We start from the raw sequence: 19,575 nt of genomic DNA, 5'->3' as shown, positions 1-19,575 counted from the left end.
ATTTGAAATTTTTTTTTTTTTAATTTTGTGCAGCAAAAAATTTATGAGATTTGTATTACTGGCAGCAATGTACATAAAATTTTTCTAAGCATTGTCACGTTGGCAACATTTTGTGGTAGCAGCATATTTTTTATTAAAAAAATGTGAGTTTTGTGTGTGTTGCCAGCTACTAAAAAAAATTTGATTTTGTGTAATGGTGGCAACATATTAAAAACAAAAAAAATATGAGTTATGGGTTGTAAGTATTGCTAGCAACAACATGAAAAAATTTGTTTTACAATATTTTTTTTAAATTGAACGGGCAATCTTACTAAGATAGTAAGGTTTCTTCCTTATTAAGGGTCATTGACCTGGTTACGGGGCACCCAAAAAGGTGATCCAATGCCACGTGTTTATAGCGGATGAAATTCTGAGAATTAAAAAAAAAAAAAAACGAATATTTCAAAAAAAGAAAAATTCTTAAAAATTAATTTTCATTTTGAATTTTGATTTAAATGCTCATATTTAAAAACATTAGATCAAAGTAAAAACGAGATGTGAATTTCACTTTTGGATCCAAGCTTTTCCATTAAATCTAGAAGGTTGCGACATTGGATTGCCGACATGATGAACCACGTGGCCTAATGACCCTTAATAAAATTTGAAACCTTATGAGTTGGTCACGCTAGCCTATGTTCTCAAAAGATTTTCCATGAATGTTTTAAAAAAAAAGTGTTCATCACTCTTTACCTCAACAATTACCATTTTATCCTCGAGGCAATATTTGTTAAAGTCTTGATTTTGTTTGGATCTCCCAAAGTAACCCTTGATTGTGTTGGAAAAATCTACAGTTTTTCCAGATTTTTGTGACCGAGTGGGTCTATTTGAGCTACGATTTAAGTGGGTCCCATTATTTATTTGTGGCGAGACCACTTGGAAACTTATTCTTCTCAACAAAGAGAATAGTTTCATGTATTTAATTGTCAAAATTCCATTTGGGGTGAATGACAAATCGGCTCCAAACAACCCCTTTTATTCCTATCAGAAAGAACACACCTTTTGATTTTGAAGGGGCACATCCCTTGATTTAGAAAGGGCATATCTCTTGATTTTGAAGGGGCACACCCCTTAATTCAGAGAGGGACACATCTCTTGATTTCCATGGGTGCCTGTTCGTTCTGTAAGGATACATCTTTTGGTTTTGGGTTGTCTCTTAAGAGACACACCTTTCTTTTTCCAAGAGACATTATGTCTCTTAGAAACATCTTTTCCCAAGAGACACCTTGTCTCTTAAAATTCTATAAATAGGTCATTTCAACCTCAGTTTTTTCACTCAAAATTTTTCTCTTCTTCTTCTTTGCTGTTTAAACGTGCAAGCATTCTGTTTTCCATTTGCATTCTTTGAGAGTATAAACAGTAGCGTTCGGTTTGCTAGACGTGTAGATTGTAGTGCTGCCTCTACACGTGTGATCGTTGTATCCTGGGAGACAATTGTTCATTGATCCGTGTGCATCAAGTTGCGAGAACAAAATTGTCTTAAGGACATTGTGTTCAACACAAGCCTCGGTCAAACATCAATTTATTCATTTTCGGGTATCTACCGTTTTACAATCTTAAGACAATTTTGTTTGTCGGATTTTTTTTATTCAGTTCTTACAGATTAGAAAAAATGAATCACCAAGAGAAACCCGAGAAATTTAATGGCTCGGATTTTAAGTGTTGGTAACAGAAAATGTTGTTTTATTTAACAACATTAAACTTAGCCAAATTCTCTCAAAAAGATACACCTATTTTGAAGGAAAACGAATCAGATAGCACAACGGTTGCTGCTATCAAAGCATGGAAACACTCTGATTTCCTATGCCGGAATTATATCCTCAATGGATTGGATAATACACTGTATAACGTATATAGTCCAATCCCCACTGCAAAAGAACTGTGGGAATCTTTAGACAAGAAATATAAGACAGAAGATGCCGGACAAAAGAAATTTGTAGTCGGCAGATTCTTGGATTATAAAATGGAGGATTCCAAAACAGTTATCAATCAAGTTCAAGAACTTCAAATTATCCTGCATGAAATTCATGCAGAAGGCATGTCTATTAGTGAATCCTTTCAAGTGGCATCGGTAATTGAAAAATTACCGCCATCTTGGAGAGACTTCAAAAATTATTTAAAGCACAAACGTAAGGAGATGAAGCACGAGGACTTGATAGTGCGCTTAAAGATTGAGGAAGATAACAGACTAAGTGAGAAAGGGGCGAAGAATAACTACTACGAGTCCAAGGCCAATGTAGTAGAAGTTAAACGGCCTAAGTTGAACTCTCACAACAAAAAGAGAAAAATCTCTACTCTGAGTCCTAAAGGTAAGGACTTTAAGAAATTCAAGGGAACATATTTTGTTTGCAACAAACCAGGACATCGAGCCAAGGACTGTCGCAAACGCAAGGACCAGGATTCATCGAAGAATAAATTGGTTCAAGCCCAGTTGTCCGAAGTAGAGAATCTTGTTGCTGTTGTTTCTGATATCAACCTCTCAGCAGTTGTATCTGAAGTAAATTTAGTCGGAAATACTAAAGAATAGTGGGTAGACACAGGGGCTACTCGACATATATGTTCTGACAAAAATTTATTTTCAGAATATAGTAAAACAGGAAATGATGAACAACTCTTTATGGGCAACTCTTCAACTTCAAGAATTGAAAGTCAAGGGAAGGTAGTGCTGAAATTTACTTCGGGGAAGAGTCTTACATTAAATGACGTGCTGCACGTACCAGACATCTGGAAAAATCTAGTATCTGGATCTTTACTAAGTAAGAAGGGTTTCAGATTAGTATTTGAATCTGATAAATTTGTACTTACTAAAAATGGGATGTACGTAGGCAAGGGGTATTTGAACGATGGTCTGTTTAAACTAAATGTAATAACAATTGTACCCAAAGATTCAATTATGAATAAAGAGAATTCTTCTGTTTATATGCTTGAGTCTTTCAATATGTGGCATGATAGATTAGGTCATGTGAATTTTAATACCTTGCGAAGGCTAATGAATTTAGATTTATTACCTAAATTTCATATTGACTAAAATCATAAATGTGAAACATGTGTGGAGGCTAAATTAACCAAAACACCCTTTCATTCTGTGGAAATGAATTCAAAACCTCTAGAATTAATTCATAGTGATATCTGTGATTTAAAATTTGTGCAAACAAGAGGTGGAAAAAAGTATTTCATTACTTTTATCGATGATTGCACAAGATATTGTTATGTTTATTTACTAAGGAGTAAAGACGAAGCCTTAGAAATGTTTAAACATTACAAGGATGAAGTTGAAAATCAACTCAGTCAAAAGATAAAAGTAGTAAGAAGTGATAGAGGAGGTGAATATGAAGCACCCATCGGTGAATTCTGTTTAGAACATGGTATTATTCACCAAACTACCGCTCCTAATTCACCACAATCTAATGGTGTTGCTGAACGCAAAAATCGAACCTTAAAAGAAATGATGAATGCTATGTTAATAAGTTCTGGTATATCCCAGAATTTGTGGGGGGAAGCAATACTTTCAGCAAATCATATTCTTAACAAAATACCTCACAAGAAATCAGACCAAACTCCATATGAGTTATGGAAAGGTCGAAGACCATCTTATAAATATTTAAAAGTGTGGGGGTGTTTAGCTAAGGTAATGGTTCCTAATCCCAAAAAGGTTAAAATAGGACCAAAAACCATTGATTGTATATTCATTGGTTATGCACATAATAGTAGTGCATATCGATTCCTTGCTTTCTAGATTGAAATCTGAAGGTTCGTAAACCAAAGCTCTTTAAGCGTACGATCCAAGAGAATGTTTCTGTTCCCTTTCCGTTCTTGTTCCGGGCTTTGAATCGTTTTAGTACACAACACTCGCAACAAAAGGCTTATAGCCGAACCGAGACAGCAAGCGAATTAGAAAAGATAGAGTTTCCTTGTTCTTGTTACGGTAGCTAGGAAGCGATAGCTAGCTCGACCAAAGCCTGACATTCTTGACGTTCATGAAAATACGATTATTGAGTCAAGGAATGCTTCATTTTTTGAGAATATTTTTCCTTGTAAAAATATACAAATAATAAATTCTCATAAAAGAACTTATGATACTGCAATTACTAGCTCATAAGAAAATATAGACCAAAAGTCTATAGAAAATAAGGATGAACCTAGCGCAGTAAAAGACATAAAGTGACTAAGTCCTTTGGTTCTGATTTTCTAACTTTTTTGTTAGAAAATGAACCTCAAACCTTTAAGGAAGCTATGTCTACACCTGAAGCACCTTATTGGACAGAGGCTGTAAATAACGAAATTGATTCAATTATGCAGAATCATACTTGGGAATTGGTGGATCTTCCACCAGGCAGCAAACCTATAGGTTGTAAATGGATCTTCAAAAAGAAGATGAAACCCGATGGTTCCATAGACAAGTACAAGGCGAGACTTGTTGCCAAAGGGTTCAAACAAAAAGAAGGTTTGGATTATTTTGACACCTATTCACCAGTTACAAGAATAACTTCCATTCGCATGTTGATAGCTATTGCAGCGTTGCATAAGCTAGAAATGCATCAAATGGATGTTAAAACAGCATTTTTAAATGGTGAATTAAATGAAGAAATTTATATGGAACAACCAGAAGGTTTTACTGTCAAAGGACAGGAAAGAAGAGTATGCAGACTTGTTAAATCTCTTTATGGATTAAAACAAGCACCTAAACAATGGCATGAAAAATTTGACAATGTAATGATGTCAAATAGTTTCAAAATAAATGAATGTGACAAATGTGTATACGTTAAAAGCATTGAAGATGCTTATGTCATTGTTTGTTTATATGTTGATGATATGTTAATTTTAGGAACTAACAAAAATATCATCAAGTCAACAAAGAAAATGTTGACTAATAAGTTTGAAATGAAAGACTTAGGTGTTGCTGATGTTATACTAGGGATAAAAATTAGTAGAATATCAGAAGGACTTGTATTATCTCAATCACATTATATTGAGAAAATACTTAAGAAATTTAATCAATTTGATTGTAGTCCAGTTAAAACACCAATAGAAGTTAATTTTCATTTGAAGAAAAATACTGGAGAGAGAGAGTTTGTGTGGATGGGCCTGTCCAATGTTCTGACTCCTAATCCTATGGACGATCATCCTTTTGCAAATGTTGAGATGTACCAATTTTGTAACAAATTTTTATCTAGGAGTAGCATAGTAACTCTTTGTACATTCAGCGCTGGTCTCCTTGATGTTTTTTATATTTTCATTTGAAATATACAACAACGTCTTATTAGTTAATTAGTTGTCCCAAAAAAGGGAAATTTTTACAACTACCATATTTTCCAAGAAAATAATTAAAGCTAACAAATAAAGCAAATAAAATTTCTAGAAACTAAACCAACTAAAATAAGGGAGCATTCAACCTTGTTTAGTCATTTGAAAAGTTGAAACTTTCTACCATAATAAATAAAGTATGCTGATGATGTCAACATATCTGCTCTGGAAGGCTATGAATAAAAGATACAAATAATTACTTATAAAATAAAATAGACAAAAATAAAAGCTCTAAAAAATCGAGAATGTACATGAACTTTTACTTTTGGGTTTTATTGCTTCAAGGGAGCATATATTTCAGGAATCATTTATTATTTTCTTAGCTTGTTTCCAGATACAATTTGAGTTTCTTAAACAAGCAGGATGAATTTTCATAAGCCCAAGAATTGATCTGGCAAAGCATCTTCCCATAATAACAGTAGAATTTTTTAAAACAATAAAAGTCAGGATAAACCACTTACCTATAAATAAGGAGTGATGATAAATGCACGTTGTTTTTAGCCAACGTCCCCGACACTCCTTTCTCCCTCCTGCCCATATTGAAAAAAAGTAAACTTTCTGATTTGATTACCTTGTGACATTCAATGCGCAATGGAGTTGTAGTGGACAAAATTATATGGACTTAAAAAAAGAGAGTAAAGAAATAGTTATTTTTCACCATTGAATTTTATTTTTAAATTTGGTCTCGGTAGCTATCCATTTTCAACACCTTCAATTAAGCTCGAAAAATAATATTTTTTTAATTTCTTTTTTCTGAATATGAATATTTTCATGAAATCTATATGGCTATTTGTTGGATTGTCAATATGATAATCAATGTGGACCAAACGACCCTTTTTAAGATTTGAAATCTCAAAAACTAAATATGTGGGCAACGGGCAAGAGAGAGAGCTCCCTCTATTGCTAATGTCATTGCCCCACATGTTAAACGTTTGGGCGTCAAGGGCATGCACCAAAAACTGCGTCCATTTAGCACATAATTAATGCTAATGGAAATGAAATTTATAGGTTTACAATTTGAAATATTATAATTCTTTTAGAAAAATTTATATTTATAGCAAAATATGATTATTCCTTGTTTTGAAGACCTTAGAACACAATTATATTAAGGTACTGTTAATCAGATTAAGGCTAATTTTATATTTATTTCTATTTGGACTGGATCTATGAATGTGCCTAGGAAGTTTATTCCGATGATTGGCTTGGAATATACTTTATACAATTTAAACAATTTTATAAATATACAAAATATGCTTAATCCCTTGTCTTGAAGACATTGGAACACAATTATACTAAGTTATTCATAATCAAATCAAGGGAAAATTTGTCATTTTTTTATTTTTTGGATTGGCTTATGATCTACATAGGAAGTTTATTTTGATTGGTTTGAAATATATTTTTTTCTAATTTATCAACCTACCCCCGATTAATCTTCATGTTAGGACATCCCTACTATTGAATGTTGATCTTATGTTATTTAATCACTCTCTATCCCTTTTAGATGATTTCCTGGAAGCCTTCATACATAGTGTTATTATCCTTACTCAATCATGGATCTTTTATTTTCTCTTCTTAATATGGCATAGCTTGTTTATTGCATTAGGTTTGTCACCTGGGCAGGGAATGGATGCTTTAGCATATGTCCATATGCCAAAAATTACTTCTTTCATCATAAGTGAGGTTTCGCCCTTTAGTCATCTTTTGTTTCCCTTCCCATTGTCATTAATTTTTCTTTATGCATTTTATTGGTAACTTTGGTTTCTCTCTTTGAATATGGTTAAAGCTATGATGAAGTGTCTTGAAGTTAGAACTGTTTTTTGAAGCTTTGATAGCTAGATATCTCTGTCATTGTTTAAAGATGATTTTTTTTTAAATTTCTTTCTATAATAGTTTTAGTTGTCGAAAGTCTTCTTACAACTAAGGTCAACATCTTTCTAATTGTTTCTTTTTTTATTTGTAATTCCAATGAAAATTATTAAGTTGGTGAACGTGGTTTGATTAATTAGGAAAAATGTTGTCGTCATTGTATTTGTTAATAGTTTTTGTCTTGGGGATTCACGACAAGCCATCCAAAATAAGCAATTAACAAAATAGGTACACATTTTTTATTCTTTCTTTTTAGTTATGTAAGGGTGATGTAGGACATCTACAATCCTAATTTAGTAGGATTTGTATTTCTAGTTCAAGTAGGATTTCTATTTTTAGTTCTAGTAGGATTTCTATTTTATAGTTATGTTCGGAGTACAATTCATTGTTAATTTTTAATTTATTTTTATTATTTAGGTTATAATTAGAAGTGTTTAGAAAGGTTTAATTTGAGTTTTTAATAAAATTAGAAAGTTAGTATTATATTATAGATAGGTTAGGAATGTTAATTTTTAATATTTTAGAAGGATTCTAAGTTTTTATGATGGAGTTATCTATATAAGGAGTTCCAAATCTGAAAATTAATAATAGTCAATCAATTCAATTATCTTTTCTCTCTTAATTACTTTTTAACTTTATGCTTTATTTTCTTTCAAACTATTACTTATTTATCAATTAAATCTATTGATTCAATAAACTTCAACTACTAGAACCATAATAGAAATAAAATTAAATTAAATTAAAAAACAAAAATAATCTTCAAATAATGAGATAAAGGTATCTTAATAAATTACATTGATTGAAAAATAAAAAACTATATCATGTAAGATATAACTTGATGTAATAAAATGTACAACAAAATAAAAAGAATTTGAATGAAAGAAAAAGTAACTGCTGACCTTTGGTTTGCAAGTAAGTTGGGATCGGACCAATGACCTCATCATTGCAGTGTAGATCATCCAATTAAACTCTACGATATTCAAAGCTTCTATCCCAAAAAATTTAGGCGATCCTTTACTTGAGCTACAAATGCGATATTTAATAAAGATCATACTTTCAACAAAGAAGAAGTAAATAAGAAAACAAATAAATTTGAATATCTCCAAGGCCACAATCCAAAAAATTAAAGAGATTAAGCACTATTGAAAAACATCTTGACTGCAGATCTCCACATACAATTTTTTCTTAATTTTTATTTATCCAAATAAAAAGAGATTTTATTAAAAAGTTGTAATAGAAAATTATTAAGAAAAACAAAAGAACCACATTGATTGTAAAGATATATTATTAAATACCGATAAAAAAATCTTCGTTTCAAACCTAATTTTGAAACTTGATAACCAAAATTGGGTTCAGGATTCCTTGGTATTATAAGAATTAAACAACAAATTGGCGAAACACATAAGCATTCATATAGATTAGAAAAAAAGTAGAAGAAGCTTTCGATTAAACAAAACAACAACCACCATTTCAATCACATTAAAATGATTATAGATCAGATCGAAAAAATGATTCACTGCAGAAGAACCATTCGATCCTCACCCCAGCCTTTAATGGAGATTGCAAATTTATTATTATTATTTTGATAACCAAAGCTATCGAAACAGAAGAAGAAATGGTAATTATTAAGAAAATCTAAATCCATTGTTAAAATATCTGTTGGAAAAATCATTGAGAAATAGACTAATTTTTACAATTGATAAGCCAAATCAGGTTCAACATTCATAGTGTTACAGGAATTAAATAAAAGGTCAACAAAACGCATAACCATTTATATAGATCAAAAAACAATATAAAAAGGTTTTAATTAAACAAAACAACCGACAAACTTTCAATCGCATTAAAAGATTATAGATCCGACCAAAACAACTAATCACCATGGAAATATCACTCAAAGGGGTTAAGACAGAAGAAGAAGAAATGGGTTAGGGTTTGGGAGTGAGATGTGGACCTTGGAGAAGAGATTAATGGTTCTGAAGAAAGTTAAGTATAAGGTGTAGGGTTAGGGTTTTGGTGGATCCAAAACTTCTTTATATAGAGGAAATATGTAGGAGCTTGGCCGCAACATAGGGAGTAATATTTAGGTCACAGCGCTGATTCAGCCGTTTTACATGGGGCCAAAAAAATAAAAAATTCTCCTGTCCATACGTCCTCTGCCCCGAAATTTTAGGAGTCCCACTAACCTGACAAACTTAGTAAGATTTCAACTCTTACTAAAGGTCGTTGACCTCACCTTGTGGCATCCAATAAAATGATTGGATGCCACATAATTGTAGAGGACAAAATTCCATGAACTTTGAAAAAAGTCATGTAAAAATTTTTACTGTTGAATTATAAATTTAAATTTGCAAGTTCGGTGGAAGTTTGGTAGCCATCCATTTTCAAAACTGTGCATCCAGCCCAAAAAAAATAAAAAAAAAGTTGAATTATTTTATTGGATATGAGTTTTTCCATGAAATTTAGAGGGTCTTGGATTGCCAAGGTGATAATCCATTTCAGCAAAACAACCTGTAGTAGGACTTCAAATCTTACTAATTTAGTAAGGAAATTTTCAAATTTTAATTTTAAAGTTTCAAATGTTAAAAAGGGTCGTTGGGCCCACATGGATTACCATGCACATTGGTTTATTTTGAGATTGAATATGCCTCAAATCTTGCCATACATATCAAAAAATCTTCTTTTACTAAACACTTTGCTGACATGGTACTGTGCACAAAACCATCGATTTTTTTCCCATGTATCTCGATGAAAAAATTCTATGGCTATCTGCACACTGCTATGTCAGCACAGTGTTGAGTGTAGTATAGTAGGAAGTTACTTTGGAATTGCTCTTTAAAAATTTTGCCATTTTGAACGAGTTTTCCGATCTTCAATTAAATACATTGATAGTATCAAGTTCTGGAGTCAAATTATATAATCTAAAAGAATAATGATGAATGCACACGGATTTGGTATGCGGCTGACGTGGCATGGGTACAGAACCACACATCTTTTTCCTATGTATCCCGATGAAAAAGATCTATGGTTCTGTGCTCTTGCTATGTCAGCCGCGTACCAAAACCACATGCATTCTTCACGACTTAAGGAGTATCCCGATGAAAAAGATCTATGGTTCTGTGCTCTCGACATTCTGTTTGAAAAAATAGGAAAACTATTATTGTCCGATGATCCCTATGACACCTGAAAAGACAGGAAATGGGATCCATGGAGTGATATGAGTAGAGGGAACTTTTGAATGATTTGAACTGTGGACTACATAAATTAACGTTCAAACCATAAGTGGAGTGATTCTAATTGTGTGCTCGATTTAGTTATCCTACTGCTGCATTTATAGTTTATGGTACTTGGTATGTTTAATTTTAACATCATTATACATAGTACTACCCATGGTTTAAATTATCAGAATGTATCGGCCGTGATCAATACGAAACATTGTCCCCGAAAATGTATCGGCGGATATCTTATTGGGCTTTTCATTAATTGAAACATACAATTGATGTGATATTTTAAGCCATGCTAGTACTACCTTTGAAACATGCTGGCATTAATTGGTAAAAGTGGCCTTACAGATTGGCAAGTAGGTGTTGGGCAGACTAATGGAATCAAATCAATAACTTGATTTTACCCACAAGAGACTTTTAATTCTAATGGCATTTGTAGGTTTTTTTTCCTTCTTTCTGATTGTTCCTTCAATTTAATAGTTGATTTTCAAATTTAAGACTCGCTTAACGGTTGCTTTAGACAGTGTCGTAATCACGGGGCTTGGTGCCAATTTTACAAGATTAGAATCTTTGGGCAAAGTCGATGCTTTTGCAGAATCTGGTGGGTTATATATTGAATTTATTTATTTTTTGCAACGGAGAACTCATTGGACCTGTATGCTTATCAGAAAGAAATTTCAAATGTCATTTACAGGTCAGTGGGTTGGATAGAAACTGGCAGAGGCCTCTCGGTGTGGCAGCAAAATTCATAGACTCTAAAGCTGCAAATGATAATTGTCACTCTCATTTGTAGGTGTTCTTGCGTGGAAAGTATTGAGGTTCTATTGGTTTGGCCGTAGGATTGAGTGCTAATGCATAGCTAGAGTTGACATGTGCATGGAGATGTGCTTTCCTTAACAATACCAAACAAATTTTTTTTCTTTGTTGTGCTTACCATTGACGTATGTATTGCTTCCAAATTTGTTCATTGTATATAGAGATAGTGTAGTTCATTTAGGGGAATTTTTTTGAGGCAGACTCCATGGAAACAATTAGATAAGGAGCAGTTCATTGGGTCATCACTAACAGCCATTATTAACTTGTTCATTGTATCTAAAACTGGTGCAGTGATATTTGCTAACCTTGTAAAAGATCCTAAGTTGGAACAAAACTCATTTTGCATAATTTCTTTGTGATAACTGTGGCTCTGATCTTATGTGTAAGCATACTTATACTTGTTGATTGGTATCATATTATTTTAGAAATTGAGCTGAAAAACTTGTATCCGTTGATTAAAAACTCTCTCAACTTGGTACAATCTGCCTTAACATGGTCCAAACTCATTAAGAACCCTTTAAAATGTCTTCAGTGTGATGAGCCCTGTGGAATGAGTTGTTGGAGGAACTGAAGTATCTTGACGGATGCTTCTTGTGATTCACCCGTAAAGTGATCTGTTTAATGCAATAAAGGTTATTATAGTACTGTAAATCTTTCTTCGTTGTCTAGATCATAATTCTGCGTCTGCAGATTTTCCCACCTATGGATAAGATCAACAACATAAATGATCACTACTGGATTGTACATGCAGAGGAGGGAAGTTGTTGTTTGGATATTTTAGAACTGTACCACTTTTGGTTCTATGGATGTTATTTTCTGCTAGGATGAGTTTTATCTTTGATATCCTTATATATGGGTTCTTTTTTAGTAAATTGTTTAGTATGACAAGTTACAGGTTGTTGCCTTTAATTTTTTTTTTTTTTTTTGTTTAATGCAATTCAATCCCCAAAGATATATGAAGCCAATTCTTAATTTAATTCTTGAATGAATCTCTCATAGATTCCGAAGGAAGAGAAAACCCTTGTCCTTCATGACTGCTTGATTCATGTTAATCATTTCACAAAAGATGCATCTCAAAACCAGATGGTAAATAACATTGAATTTTATGTGGTGAAAACTATTTCTTCCATGTGTTTAGCTGTTTGAATTTGTTATATTCAAATCCAATTTGGTTCCAACAGTAGATTCATTATTTCGGGGAATCATTTTTCATGATCATCCATGAAGGAGAGACTTTAGCCAAAGTTAAAGTGTATATACAGAAGAAGTTGTAGGTCCCAGATGAGGAGTGTTTGCTAATGAGGAATAAGGTCCTCCCCTCCCTCATCCCTCATTCTACCCTTCACACACATGATCTCAATTCTCAAATATGCTTTATTCTACTAAATGGAGACAAACCAAGCAAACTAGCGAATCACATTATTGATTACCTTCTCGGAATCCTTTTCCTGATGGATCCACATTCCAACACGGTTGTGCTTGACTCGGGGTTTTATTTGATGTGATGATGAAATATGAATTTATTTGTTTTCTTTTTTTCAGTGGAAATTTGATTTTTCTCACGATTTCCCTGAGAATCCTTTATTTGAATTGTTGTTTTTCACTGATCTATGAGTGGAATGGTTGTGAGATAATCTTTGATATTTCGTCCTCTCGTTATCATGATGAATTTTGCAAAATCGACACACATTTGAGAAGCCAGCCAAAATCTACAACTAGAAAAAAACTAATGAACCTCCACCATGGACTGAACCCTACAGAGTGGGATGTGATCATGTGATTATCTGTGAATTACCAAGTAGACCTTATACTTGATGAAATCTACTACAAGAACCCTCTCACTCGTGCCAGGAAAGCTATGTGGGTATGTCCTTACATTATTTGTTCTCTTTCCCCCCTACTTTATTACATGCACTATTATACAAAAATATTTCTGACATATTTTCTCATCAAAACCTAAATGTTCCAAACGGTCATTGGGAATGCCAATGTTCTGATGCAATGTGATGACTGGGCTGCACTGATTATTGATGCCACAGCAAGGAACTGTTATCTTGACATGGAGGCTCTTCCTAAGGAATTCCTAATTGCAAAAGGGCCTGCTTATATTCCATTCCTATCTTGAAAGGGTATTTTTAGGGTTCATTCTTAACGTGTAAAAAGAGAGCCGCTAAAGAGAGAGTGATAAGGGGTGTAACAGGGAACTAGTGTTGATTTGATTGTTAGATATCTCTCTCATTGTTTGAAGACGATGTTTTCTAAATTTCTTTCTAAAATAGTTTTAGTGGTCGAAAGTCTTATTACAGTCAAGGTGATAGTATCTTACTCACTTTGGAGTGTTGATAGTATCTTACTCATTTTCTCTCTTCTCAAGAGTTATTTCAAGGATTTGGTTGTCAATAAGACTTCATACATGTATATATAGGTGGTGGAAGAAGTTTCTAGCCTGTTAGAATGCTTGTTCAAAAAGTTTCAAGAGGGTTCAAGATGGAAAACAAAAATGCATTGGTACTTATGGTTAATTGCATGGGAAAATTAAGATAATTGATAGTAATGTGATTCATTAATAAAGGTGGAGATTCTAGAAGAGTATATGAGAAAAGGTGATGAGGTAAAGAAGAGAGAGAAAGTGACATGTGTTTGTCGACACCCCATTTTTGCATCTGCCTAATTCGACAATTCGTCACCCGATTGTCGTGAATTTCTAATGATAAGCACAAAGAACTCGAAGACTTGTGAGTATTGTCCCTTATCTTTCCCATTTCTATTATTTTTATCTCCTTACTCGCTACGACTCGACATAGAATTTACGCACGTTTAGGATCGCTACCCTTACACCCGATTTAGCAAGCACGTACGCTTAGGTTCGTTACACAAATCGAAAACTTAGAGATCTCGCTACACTAGAAAAATGTGACTTTGAGACTTAGAAATGATCACGTTGGGACTGAAAGAAACCTTACGCCAGAATTCGTGAAAATTTGTAAAAATCAACAAAATGAAGAAAATGCTCCCTCATAAATTTCAAACCTCCAAAAAATCTCGAAAGTACTACCATCGCACTCAAAATATGATTTCAAGTCTAACGAGACTCAAATCGACGAAAATAGATAAATTTATGAGAAATTACAAAAGTTATTGAAATGCACCTCAATGTCCAACTTTAACTTAGAAACCCTAATTCTTAGGAAAACATGAAAAAAAATTAAATAATTGAAATTCGAAATCAAATTAAAAATCTAATCTAATGAAAATAAAATTTAAATTAAAAATCAAACTCAAACTAAAAATCAAACGATTAAAATTTTATCAAAATTAATTTTAAGCTCAAATTAGAAATTACTCAACCAATTAAAATGCAAAATCAAATTAAACATCAATCAACCAATAAAACTAAAATCAAAATTTTAATTTTTAATTAATCGACTAATCCAATCGACCAACAAATTGAAATCAAATAAGATCCAATCAACCAACAAATTGAAATCAAAATTAAGAGCAAATTAAAATTAAAATTAAAATCCAATCAACCATGCAGAGCAAAATTAAAATCCAATCAATCAAATTGAAATTCAAAATCAAATTAAAAATCGAATCAAAAAGTCATCAACCGATCGACAAAATCAAATTGCAAACTCAACAAGGGACTACCAACGAGGTGAGTAGCATGGGATTGCTACTCCCATTATCTCAAAAGAAAAAAAGAAAGAGATGCAAACATGTATAAAAACTTAGGAAAGAAAGAGAAAAATAGAAAGTTTTTTGCTATAAAGAGAGACGTCTCTCTCTCTCCAAGGAGGGTCTTCTTCTTCTCGATTGAACTTCTTCTTCAAGCTCTCTATACCTCTCTCTTCTTACAGAGCTGTTGCCACAGGTCTCTCTCAAGCCCTACAATGTCTCACATCTTCTTCTTAACTCACTGCAACATCCCCCTTGCTGCCCCCTTCTCCTTCTCCATTGAACCTACAACACAACCCTCATCTCTCTCACGTTTTGCAATAGCCCACACCTCTCTTATATCCCTGCAACCTCTGTTTCTTTATTGATCCTCACAGTACATATAAGAATGCCCCAACCTTACTGCCCCTTCTCTCTTCTCCATCGACCCTGTAACACAAACCATACCAAAATGCCCCAACCTTGCAGCCACATCTCATTGCCTTCGTCTCCCTCAATCAATTACAGCGCCCATTGCTGCCCTCTTCGTCTTTCTACATCTCAACAGCCATCTCTCAGTCCTCTTATTACGGCCCCTACGTTTCTCTCTGCCCAACTCATATTCATCATCTCCATTAAACCTGCAACCTCGTCCCCTCTCTCACTTTCCGCCCTCCTTTCTTTCCACGTTCTACCTTTCTTTTCACATTCTACCTGTAACAGCTCTCCCAGCCCACTCTCGATTTTCATATCTCTTACAGACCATCGGCACCTCTATCGGCCTCTCATCATCTCCAACCTTTCTCTCTCTCTCTCCACCTGTAACAATCCCCCAGCTCTATCATGTCCTCTACATCCGTCAGTTCTTTTTAATTTTTTTCTTATACACAGTACTGCTATAGCACATACAAGTGCGTCTCTCTACTCTTGTCTCTCTCATTTTCACAGCAACAAATACTCACAAGTCTTTGGGTTAGACCTGAAGGAATCAATTCACCACTTTTTTGGTTCAATAGGTAAGTCCATTTTTATTTTTTTACTTTTGTATTCTCTTCTCTTCCTCTTTATTCTTCGTGGCACATTGTTTAATCTTCTCTCTGTTTTTGTATGCTAAACTTGCCCCCATAAATTGAGGTTTTATGTTGATTTTTGGCGTCACAATCATCATAGAGTTGGTTATAAAAAATAAAAAAACAAAATTTATGTTATATGGTGTTTTGTCACATTTCGAATAATTCATAATAGGGGAGATGTATCATTCTAACATTATTTTATCTTCTTATTTTTCACATAGCAATAGGATTAGTGGAATGTTTTTTTATGCATTTTTTATTTTCTTCTTTAACATATTGATAGGATTAAAAGGATATTTTTAGTTTATATAGTTTTTTCTATGCTTTTATATCGATAGGATTAGGAGAATATTTTTTATGCCTCTCTTTCTTTTTTTTTGCATGTTAATAGTATTAGGAGACTTCTTTTTTTGTTGTTAAAATGCTATGATCATTGTACCCGAATTCGATTTATATGACTCAAGATGATAGTCAAGCTCCTTGTAATATTTTATGGTTGGAAAATATGTTTTCGTGATGAGTTGGTGATGAGTTTAAGATTATTCCATGTGATTAATGTATTTCTTGACTTGACAAATATACATGTCGTTGAATGATAATGGTTTTAGGAAAAATTGAGAATTATATATGCATGCCCATTTGGTTAGTTTAAGAAGTAAATAAATGTCAATTTTTTTTTCTTTAAATTTGAAATTTTCGTATGCACTGATATTTGTCAATCTCCAATTTGGTAAGTATAATAATAGGAATTTCTTTTTACTGTTATTTTATAAATTTTCAATTTGATGATTCGTCATAAATTCATAATTTTCTAATTCGAAAACTCTTATTCATAATTTTGTTTTGGAAAATCGATATTTGAAACTTTCTAATATGGGAACCGCATAATTTTCTATTTTGGGAAAACATATATTCATAAATTTTTAATTTAGAAATTTCATATTTTAGTAATTTTCCAATTTAGAAGATTTTACGTTTTTCAATTTAGAAACTTCATATTCATGGAAATTCAAGATTTTCTAATTCAGAAATTTGATATTTTTTGGAAACTTATATTTTTGAGAATTCATTTTTAGAAACTTCTAATTTGGGAACTCATCATATATTTTTCAAATTCTAATTTAGGGAACTTCAAATTCCTAATTTAGAAGTTTCATAAGTGTCAACTTAGCAATTTTATAATTTTCCTATTTAGAGGATTTTTTGTGAGTTTCTAGTTTGGATGATTTGGAAAATATTTGCATTTGGATTTTTCATTGACTTTAGATCATGGGGCTCAAATTAAGGCTTTTTCAAAATTTTCATTTTGTGTGGAATTAAAGAAATCATGTAATAATTTGAGGATCTCAGCCATAAGATTCGTTTGACAAACCCGATATAAATTGATGATGATGATTGGACCATAGCCTTGACCATAATTTTCCTCGTTGACTATAGGTTAGTTTTGGATCGTAGTAGAGACCGATCATTTTGATCAGGTGGGTTATGCCTAACACCTTTCGAATCCATAATCTGACCCCTTATCCATTTTTTTGATTCGTGGGCCGATCCATATCCATTTGAAGTTATTTCTGGTTCCTAGACCTAAACTAGGTGGCGATTCCCATTTCTTAAAAAATCCTCATTTACCAATTGGACCCCCTCACTATTAAGTGAAAATGGGTCGAGACGATTTAAATGTTAACCACACATGTGAAGTGGGACCCATACAAAATTACATAAATATCCTCACTATAACCCTTAAATAAAATAAGACTTCTAGAAAATTAACTTTAAAATTTAGCACTCCCCTTAAAGTGATTTTCTAGAAATAATACCAAAGTTGCCTCTAAGAAATTCAAATTGGCCTTTGGAGAGCACTTGGTGAAGATGTCTGCAAGGTTGTCGTTGTTTCGCATCTCCAAAACTTCAATTGATCGATCAAACACCTTTTCATGAATGAAATGATGTTCAATTTCAATATGCTTGGACCTTGTGTGACAAACAGGATTTGTTGCAAGCTTGAGAGCACTTTGATTGTCATAATATATAGTAGTGGGTTGGTGAATTTTTTAAGAAACATCATCAACCAATTGACGTAGCCACACACATTCTTGAGCGGCAAGAGATGCAACTTTATACTCTACTTTTGTCATAAAAAGAGACACCGAATCTTGTTTCTTACTACACCATGAAACACATGCCGATTCACATTTTTTTTTATCAGTAAGCTGAGGCTATAAAGGGCCCCACCCTGATTTATTAAAAGTTGATATTGCCGAAAAAAACAAACATTGATATCCGCCAAAAGGATGTAGTATAGATCCATAGGAACATTTAAAAAATCTAAAATACAGAATTGTACATTTAAAGCTCCTCTTCTTGCTAACCAATTAGCTGCTTTATTTGTCTCTCACCAAATAAATTCTATAGTAGCTGAGTTAAACTACCACAATGCTCTTCTAATATCTCTGATGATGCTAATCAATTTCCAAGACATACTCCTTTCCTCCTTAATACAATTGACAGCCACTAACGAATCTAAATTCACAATAATATATGTATGCCCCCTGCATTCTAAGATGTTGTAAACCTTTTAAAATTGCTTCCAATTCAACGGCAATAATATCCATTTGATTTAATCTCCCCATACCAGTGGTAATCATCCCTCCCTCATTATTTCTTGTAATAAAATCGATTCCAGCCCCTGTTTCAGACATTGACCCATCTGTATTCAATTTAATAATACGCATTGGAGGTGGTACCATCGAATAGCCAACCTTTTCGTCGCTTTCAGCATTCCTTGACAACCCCATAGATTGATCAATCTTATCATTTCAGAATTTGATGTCGTCATGCCTTCAATCCTACCCCACACATCTGCCATAATCAATTGACAAAGTTGCTACCCATTCATCTATTTTTCATCAAAAATACTACGGTTACGCTCACGCCATATATGATACAAGGTTGAACAGAGCATAAGGTTGACAATTATATAAATTGGTTTACTTACGATCATCTAAATCACCACCCAAATCAGCATTGGAATATCCTTCCAATTCAAACATAACTCCCTTTTTTAATAGAAGACCCATGTCAATTGTGGAGTAAACATACTTCAAGATTCGCTTAGTTGCCTCCAAGTATGGTTTATATGGAGCTTACATGTAACGGCTAACAAGCCCAATAGAAAATTCAATATCTGGTCTTGTAATAGTTAAATAAATGAAACTACCAAAAAGAGCATGATAAGGTCTAGGATTCGGAAGAAACTTACCTTCATCATATCTTAGCTTTATGTTAACATCAAGAGGGGTGGAACACCGCTTACTTTGGTCTAAACCAAACTTGCGAACAAGTTTTTCTGCATAGCCTTTTTGTGATATGAATTTTCTTTTATTCATAGAATTTACTTCCAAGCCAAAGAAGTGCCTTTGCGGAAACTCTTAAAGATCTTTCAATGTTCAAAAAAGGCTTTTGAGTTTCTTCGACTTCAACATTGTTATCGTCAAATGTGAACTTTCAACTAAAAATGAATGTCTCGACTCGAACAATTTTCTACATTTTCCAGTTTTTGTGTAAGCTTTTCTTCTGAATTTTTCTTCTTGGTGGGATTTTCC

At 33.1% G+C, this 19,575-nt stretch overlaps 1 long non-coding RNA gene across 1 annotated transcript; it reads right to left on the bottom strand.

The window, feature by feature from the left end:
• Positions 1-5,726: 5,726 nt before the first annotated feature.
• On the bottom strand, positions 5,727-9,313 carry LOC147410565 (uncharacterized). Its single transcript, XR_015176946.1, has 3 exons — positions 9,084-9,313; positions 8,106-8,229; positions 5,727-5,870 (listed from the first exon to the last, which is right to left on the bottom strand). It is a non-coding gene; the product is annotated as an uncharacterized LOC147410565 (long non-coding RNA).
• Between the last annotated feature and the right edge of the window lie 10,262 nt (positions 9,314-19,575).

This window comes from Akebia trifoliata, chromosome 1 (assembly GCF_017979445.1).
Source record: "Akebia trifoliata isolate Shusen 1 chromosome 1, ASM1797944v1, whole genome shotgun sequence".
In the NCBI taxonomy this organism is placed as follows: domain Eukaryota; kingdom Viridiplantae; phylum Streptophyta; class Magnoliopsida; order Ranunculales; family Lardizabalaceae; genus Akebia; species Akebia trifoliata.
This window is presented reverse-complemented; position numbering and strand designations above follow the sequence as displayed.